The sequence below is a fragment of the Chiloscyllium plagiosum genome, chromosome 25 (assembly GCF_004010195.1).
Source record: "Chiloscyllium plagiosum isolate BGI_BamShark_2017 chromosome 25, ASM401019v2, whole genome shotgun sequence".
In the NCBI taxonomy this organism is placed as follows: Eukaryota; Metazoa; Chordata; class Chondrichthyes; order Orectolobiformes; family Hemiscylliidae; genus Chiloscyllium; species Chiloscyllium plagiosum.
This window is the reverse complement of record NC_057734.1, coordinates 36,927,800-36,936,127: the sequence shown is the minus strand read 5'-3', so window position 1 is coordinate 36,936,127 and position 8,328 is coordinate 36,927,800. Positions and strand designations below refer to the sequence as shown.

The following is an 8,328-nucleotide window of genomic DNA, read 5'->3' as shown; positions in this document are numbered from 1 at the left end:
CGACCTCGATTATCGAGGTTGTCAATATGATTTTCCAAGGTCCGGACTCGCTGCTCGAGAGTCCGGACTTGATCCACGGCCGATTGAGCGGTTGTCTCCGAGGTCGCGGCCTTTAGCTCCGCCCCTCCGACTCGGCTTTGAATTTCTTCAATTTCACGGTCGTGCTTCTTCAGCGCGGCCGAGAGCGACTCCCAACGATTTCTGGATTTGACGATAAAGGCATCGATCTTCGAGTCAAGCTTGGAAAGCATTTCTGCAAGACTTGCTACTGTTGGTAAGTCTCCCGGGGCGGCTGTGGACGCCTCTGCTGCAGCTGTAGAGTGTGGGGGAGGGGTTCCTGCTTGCTGAGAGCCTCGGGCTCCTTTCCCTTTAGTCATTTTAACTTAGGATAAAGTTGCTTAAATATAATATTACACCACTAATTCAGTTACTAAACTATTATAAATGATTTATAAATGATTTGGTAAGCTTGGTAGGGGGTAGGTGACCCACTGTGCCCAAGTCTTGGGAGGAGCACTATAGACTCAGTCTTACTGGGTCGCCGCCATCTTGGATCCCCCCGTCCTTTATTTTTAAAGCGATGTTATAACACAGAGGTGCAGAACTGGCTACTTAAAGACAACCTAAGTTAACAACCTAAGTTTTTTTTTAAGTTGGAACATTGGAAACAGCCTGAATAGATGTGGCCAGGTCTCACAGATCCAGATCTCTGGGTTTTGGTTTTTATCAGTAACTCAGCAGCTGTTGGGGATCTCAAAATAATTGGAAGCTTCCATGAATGTCGCTTGGCTGCTACACTTTATGAATTTTCTCTTAATTTTTTTTTCCCTCCTGGATTGGAGAACTACATCTGAGAATTTGTATCTGAATTTGCCTTTTTGCCAAGGGGTGTGTTATGGGATGTTACTATATTAGAACATTTAATTAATAATAGTTACTGTATCTATTATTCAGTTATGTTTTCCAATAGTAAAGTTATTCTAAATTCCTCTTTCTTTTGTTTGTGTTTTAACAATAATGGTTAAATAAGTTGTGTTTTGCTTAACGTCCAGTGGTTTGACCAGTCGCATCACATCTGGAACATGCATTTCACATCTTTTAAAACAAGAAAAAGTTAAGGTCTGTGTTACATTCTTAAAGTATTTTGATGGAGCATCCATAACAAAAGGCATAGCCCATACAGGAATGCCAAATATTAGAAAAAACATATGAACCATATTCAAGCTTGAGTATGCATCTCTTGGCCTCATCTTTTTCAAATAGCAGAAAGTTAAACTAGTTAACATAAAAAAAACTGGGGCAGCCAGTCCAGACCAATTGGTCAATCATGAAATCACAGACTTGTTGTATCACAGAAGGAAGCCAGTCAGCCCATCTTGTTGGAACTGGTTAACCAAATGTGTATTATGCCATTTTCCCATGCCCTTTTGCTTTGATTTTGTTCAAATAATCATCTAAAGCCCTCTTGGATGCTTCAATTGAACATGTAGTAGGAGAAAGTGAGGATTGCAGATGCTGGAGATCAGAGTAAACAGTGTGGCGCTGGGAAAGCACAGCCGGTCAGGCAGCATCCGAGGAGCAGGAGAATAAACGTTTCGAGCATAAGCCCTTCAGGGATGAGGCTTGTGGCCCAAGGGGGGAGAAAGATAAATGGAAGGGGAGGGTGGGGCTGGGGGGAAGGTGGCTGGGAATCCTTCTTTGTAACCGCTCCACCCTCCTCTCCGACCTATCACCTTCACCCCACCTTCATCTACCTATCGCATTCCCAGTTACCTTCCCCCCACCCAGCCCCACCACTCCTCCCATTTATCTCTCAGCCCCCTTGGGCCACTAGCCTCATTCCTGATAAAGAGTTTATGCCCAAAACGTCGATTCTCCTGCTCCTCGGATGTTGCCTGACCAGCTTTGCTTTTACAGCACCACATTCTTCGACTCAATTGAACATGTCTCAAAAACACTTCAGACAGTGCATTCCAGACTGGAGCAATTTGTTGTGAGAAAGGTTTTGATTACACATTGTATTTACTTTTTTTATAAAGTACTTTAACCTGTGCCCTCTTGTTCTTGATCCTTTTACAAGCAGTTTCTCCTAATTTACTCTGTCCATCCCTCTTATGATTTTGAAAATGTCTATAAAATCTCTTACCCTTTCCTCTCCAAGGGGAAAAATACCAACCTCTTCGATCTATCTTCACAGTGAAGTTTTTCATCTGTGGAACCATTCTTGTAAACCTCTTCTGCACACACTCCAATGAATTCAAAACCTTTCCAAAATGTGGCACCCAGAAATGTATATCATAATCCAGCTGAAGTATAATAAATGACTCCTGCAAGTTCAGCATAAACTCCTTGTTTTTGTACTCAATGCCACTATTAACAAAATCCAGGATACTGCATGCTTTATTAACTTCTCTCTCCACCTACCCTGCCAATTTTAATCATTTATGTATACCCAAGTCCTTCTGCTTCTGCACCCCCTTTAGAATTGCACCCCTATTTTATATTGTCTTCCAAATTCTTCATACCAAAACAAATTGCTTCATGTTTCTCCCCATTGAACTTAATCTGCTACGTATCTGCCCATTTTACCAACTTGTCTATGGAGTTCTACACTGTCCTCCTCATAGTATAAAATGCCTTTAAATTTTGTATCATCTGTAAACTTTGAAATTGTCCCCTACACATAGAGTCATAGAGTCATAGAGGTGTACAGCATGGAAACAGACCCTTTGGTCCAAACCATCCATGCCAACCAGATATCCCAACCCAATCTAGTCCCACCTGCCAGCACCCGGCCTATATCCCTCCAAACCCTTCCTATTCATATACCCACCCAAATGCCTCTTAAATGTTGCAATTGTACCAGCCTCCACCACTTCCTCTGGCAGCTCATTCCATACACGTACCACCCTCTGCGTGAAAACATTGCCCCTTAGGTCTCTTTTATATCTTTCCCCTCTCACCCTAAATCTATGCCCTCTAGTTCTGGACTCCCCGACCCCAGGGAAAAGACTTTGCCTATTTACCCTATCCATGCCCCTCATAATTTTGTAAAACCTCTACAAGGTCACCTCTCCGTCTCCGAGTCTCCAGGGAAAACAGCCCCAGCCTGTTCAGCCTCTCCCTGTAGCTCAAATGCTGGCAACATCCTTGTAAATCTTTTCTGAACACTTTCAAGTTTCACAACATCTTTCCGAAAGGAAGGAGACCAGAATTACACGCAATATTCCAACAGTGGCCTAACCAATGTCCTGTACAGCTGCAACATGACCTCCCAACTCCTGTACTCAATACTCTGACCAATAAAGGAAAGCGTACCAAACGCCTTCTTCACTACCCTATCTACCTGCGACTCCACTTTCAAGGAGCTATGAATCTGCACTCCAAGGTCTCTTTGTTCAGCAACACTCCCTAGGACCTTACCATTAAGTCCTGCTAAGATTTGCTTTCCCAAAATGCAGCACCTTGCATTTATCTGAATTAAACTCCATCTGCCACTTCTCAGCCCATTGGCCCATCTGGTCCAGATCCTGTTGTAATCTGAGGTAACCCTCTTTGCTGTCCACTACACCTCCAATTTTGGTGTCATCTGCAAACTTACAAACTGTATCTCTTATGCTCTGGATCATTTACATGTATCAGCAAATCCTAATACCAATACTTGGGGAACTTCACTAAAAGCTATTCTCCAGCACAAAAAATATCTATTGACAATTACTCGCTATGTCCTATTACTCATCCACTTTTGTATCCCAGTAACAACTGAAGGCACTGGACAGTAAAGGCTAATAACTATGACAACATTCTGCCAGTAGCTTCAATAATGTGCTCCAGAACTGGTGGCACCCCTAACCAAGTGGCTCCCATACAGTTAAAGCACTAGCATCTACCTGGAAACATTGTCCAGGTATGTCTTGTTTCCAAAATCAAGGAAAATCCAATCTGGCCAATAGATCTTATCACTCTATTCTTGTTCAACAACAAAATGATGGAAAGTATAATCAATAGTTCTGTAAAGCAGCACTTCCAGAGCAATACCCTACTCAGGCTCAGTTTGGCTTCCACCAGTTCTACTCAGCTCCTAACCTCATTACAGATTTGGTCCAATCCCAGACAAAAGAACTGGACTGAGGGTGAAGTGTTTCCACCCTGAACAGTGTATAATTGAGTTTTGCATCAAGGAACCCAAACAAAACTTTTGCCAATGGGAATTACAAGGAGAACTCTCCACTGGTTCCATTGCAATGGAAGTTGGTTGAGGCTGTGGGTGGTCATTCATTTGAGTCTGGGACATCTCTTCAGGGGTTCCTCAGGACAGTGTTCTAGGCCTAACCATCTTTAGCTGCTTCTTTCATGAACTTCCTTCCATTGTCAAGTCAGAAGAATAAACATTTGTGATTGGCAATGTTCAGGACTATTTGTGACTTTTCAGAGACTGAAGCAGTCTGTGCCTACATGCAGCAGATCTGGACAACTTTCAGGCTTGATGTGATGAGTAGTAAGCAATATTCACACCACAAAAGTGTCAGGCAATGATCATTTCTAAAAACAAAGGATCTATATAGGAAAGATGTTGTGAAACTTAAATGGATTTACAAGGATATTGCCAGAGTTAGAGAGTTTGAGCTAGAAGGAGAGGCTGAATAGGTTGGGGCTGTTTTCCCTAGAATGTTGGAGGCTGAGGACGTTAAAGAAGTTTATGAAATCATGAGGCACATGGATATTTTGAATAAACAAGATATTTTCCCCAGAGCGGGGGAGTTCAAAACTAGACAGCATAGGTTTAAGGTGAGAAGAGAAAGATTTAAAAGGGATCTAAGGGGCAACTTTTTCAAGCACAAGGTGATGCACGTATGGAATGAGCTGCCAGAGGAGGTGCTGGAGACATGTACAATTACAACATTTAAAAGGTATCTGGATGGGTACAAGAATAGAAAGGGTTTAGAGGGATATGGGCCATGTGCTGGCAAATGGGACTAAATTGATTTAGGACATCTGGTCGGCATGGATGAGTTGGACCAAAGGGTCTGTTTTCACACTGTATAAGTCTATGACTGAATAGATTATAACTTAGAGAAGGGAATATTTTCTGTATTTGAGTATGGTAAAGTGATAGCCTTGGCATAGAAGGGACTGTATTATGCCATGTGTTTTAAATCTTCCAAATTGTATTATATGTAACTAGTTTGGTTTATTCTCTATTATCTTTGTTTTATTGCTAAAAGCACATCTGCAGCATTGTGTGCTTCTGTTTCAGTGAAAGACAACCTCAGAAAATCAAAATAAAATGAAATATAATCAATCCAGCCAGGTTTTGGTCTGACTTATCTGACTTGTTCAGCAATGAGCTAGGGTCATGACTAGTGGGTTGGTCAAGTTTTGCATACACTGGATTCAAGAGTGATCTGTGGCTTTCTTTTATAAAATAATTGGTACCTCGTGGTTCTGGACGAGGCTACATTGCATTGAACTTCAGTGCTTTTAGTTTGAAGATGGCTTTGGATATTGCTAAGAGTTTTCTGGAAGTGGAATAAATAACATGGGATTATTTGAAATCTTTAACTTAAGCTAAACTGAGAAAATTAGCAGATAAATTAAAGTTAGAAGTAAATCAGGATTTTGTAGGGACGAAAGGTTTCAAGTGATTACCTAACATTTAGATTGGAAGAAAGGAAGCTAAAATTGAGATGTCGGCTGGAATTAGTTGACATTCAATTAGAGATGGAATGATTTAAGTGGGAAGAGAGAGGAAAAAAAGAACAATGGAAATGGACAGAGAATGTTTTAAGACATTGAAATGGAAAGTGGGCATAAATAAAAGGAAATGAATAACAGAAATTGAGAATTAAGTAAAATAACAGAAGGTGGAAAATGAGGAGAGAGAAAAACTGAAACAAAAGCAAAGTAAGGAATAGTAAAACAGAAAGAGATGGAATTTTAAAAAAATACTAAACTTCAAAAAGATAAGGATCTTGGACAATATGAGTGGCCAAAGGAAAGCTTCAAATAAAAAAGGAAGAAGATAATAACTTAGAAGTAAATATGATTCCAAAAGGGGATTTAAATTAATTAAAAATTACGAATTCAACATTTAGTGCCTACATTTACAGAGGATGGAATGAAAAGGCCTTTAGCCTCATTTAAGAATGAAGCAGGACAGATGAAGTGGTCAAAACAGGTTTGAATTTTCATAATACAGAGTATTTCAATAGGTACAGTTGTGACTGTGTACACTAATGTGTCAGAAGAACGATCTGAAGAGTATGGTATTGTCACAATGCCAATCCTCAATGCTTTGGAGTCAAGCCTGAAGCTAATCAATAAAAAATTGGATTACATGAAAGAAACCTAAGCAGACATTTGTAGAATGTGCAAGGGAGCAAGAAATGCAGTGGGATCAGTTGTTAAATCGCTAAAATTAGAGGAAAAAAAAATTAGAATGTAAAGAAGATTAAAAATTGAAAAATTCAGAAATAGAATTCTTACAAACTTAAAAACATATTTAGATGAGCGTCGATGAGCATGTTGGAAAAGCACAGCAGGTCAGGCAGCATCCGAGGAGGAGGAGATGAGCCTCAAGTATTAAAGATCAGAGCAGCAGTAGTTCTGGCAGATACTTATGGTATCTAGCACAGACAATTACAGATACAAACATGGTCATATGGAAATCCACTAGGAAATTGGAGGAATAGAAAATCTGGAGTTGGAGGTTGTAATAGATTTAGAGAACAAACAGAAGGATACCAGTGTAATACAGGAGAAAGGTTAGACATAAAATAGTATTAAGAAATTAACATTGTTCTCCATTGATCAGAGACCAGTTGCAATATCATAGAATCCTCACACGTAGAGGCAGAGCATTTGGTCCATTGAGTCCACACCGACCCTCCAAACAGCATCCTGCCACAGACCCACCCCCTTACCCTATCCCTGCATTCCCCATTCTAATTCACCTAGCCTGCAAAATTTCTATGGCCAATCTACCTAACCTGCACATCTTTGGACTGTGGGAGGAAGCCACAGCACCCAGAGAAAATTCGCACAGACATGGTGAGAATATGCAACCTCCGTGAGACAGTCACCCGAGGGTGGAATTGAATCTGGATACCTGGTGTTGTAAAGTAGCAGTGCTAACCACTGAGCCACCATGCCGATCCAGTAGTCAGAAGGACTAAGATACCATCAGAAGAGGAGGCATCAGGAAAGGATCTCACTATTAAAATTGTAGCATTAGCATAATGAGAACATGCCTCCATAAAATATACTGAGAAGGGAGAGATGGCTCAGTACAGACATGATCAGAAATGTTTTGGAAATCATGGCATTTTGATAATTTTAGCATTCCACTGCAAAGATACCGTCCTGTGTAGAATTCAAACTTAAATTATACCAATTTAATTTCTGATGAATGATCTTACCTCAGCTAAGGTAATGATAGAGAACCTTTGTGTTCATCACTCTTTCTAAACTGGGTGAAAGTGACCAGCAACTGTTCCAGCTCTCTTTGTAGTTCAATACTTTTGTTGGATATTAGGGTTCCATCAACAATGGCTAAGGTCAGGACTGGCTGAGTGTTGATGCCCTTCATGTCTGAATAGCTTGCTGATAGACTAGGTTGGAGAACTTGGTGACTGGTGCCCACAGAGTCTTCTCCCAGTGAAGTGTCATCAGTGGAGGGAAAAGGATAATAAAAATAAAAATAAGTATTTAAAGGGAAAAAGGCATGAGGATGGCCTGGTGCCCTTGAGCTCGAGAAAGAAATTTATTTTTTCATCTGTCTGTAGAAACTAAATAACTAGCTTAAGATGCAAAATAAAACACTTGTGAGAGCACCAGTTACTCAACAGTTCATAAAGTTCCTGAAGTTGAATCAGTTGTGCATTAGTGTGATTGCAGATAACTATAATGTACTTACGCAATATGTAATGGATGTTTCTTAATTCCAACTAACAAGCTGTTGCTGTAATTAAGCTGTTGTGATCACCTAATCAACCACCATAAATTTACAGTTACCAGAAAAGCCCCTGCAGAAATTCTACTTTACCTTATTTAAAATGCTGTGTGCCTTTGATTATATTCTCTGATCTATATTACAAATGAGTACAAATAAATTAGAAAACGACCAGTTGAAATTGAGCATTTTACCATTACCTAGGGTTGAATAGTTGCTATCATCAAACAGGAATTTTCATCTGAATAGACAAGAAGTTCTAACCTTGATAACAATATGTTAAATTCAATACTTGTAGTAAGGGCTCCACCAGCTGATGTCTAAAATCAAATAGTATACTCAGAAATAATTTATTTTACTTAATTATGGTGGTAAAA

At 40.1% G+C, this 8,328-nt stretch overlaps 1 protein-coding gene across 3 annotated transcripts in view; it reads left to right on the top strand.

The window, feature by feature from the left end:
- The window catches only part of nos1 (nitric oxide synthase 1 (neuronal)), a 100,591-nt gene that overhangs the window by 68,246 nt on the left and 24,017 nt on the right, over positions 1-8,328 (top strand). The gene's annotated exons all lie outside the window — the stretch shown is intronic.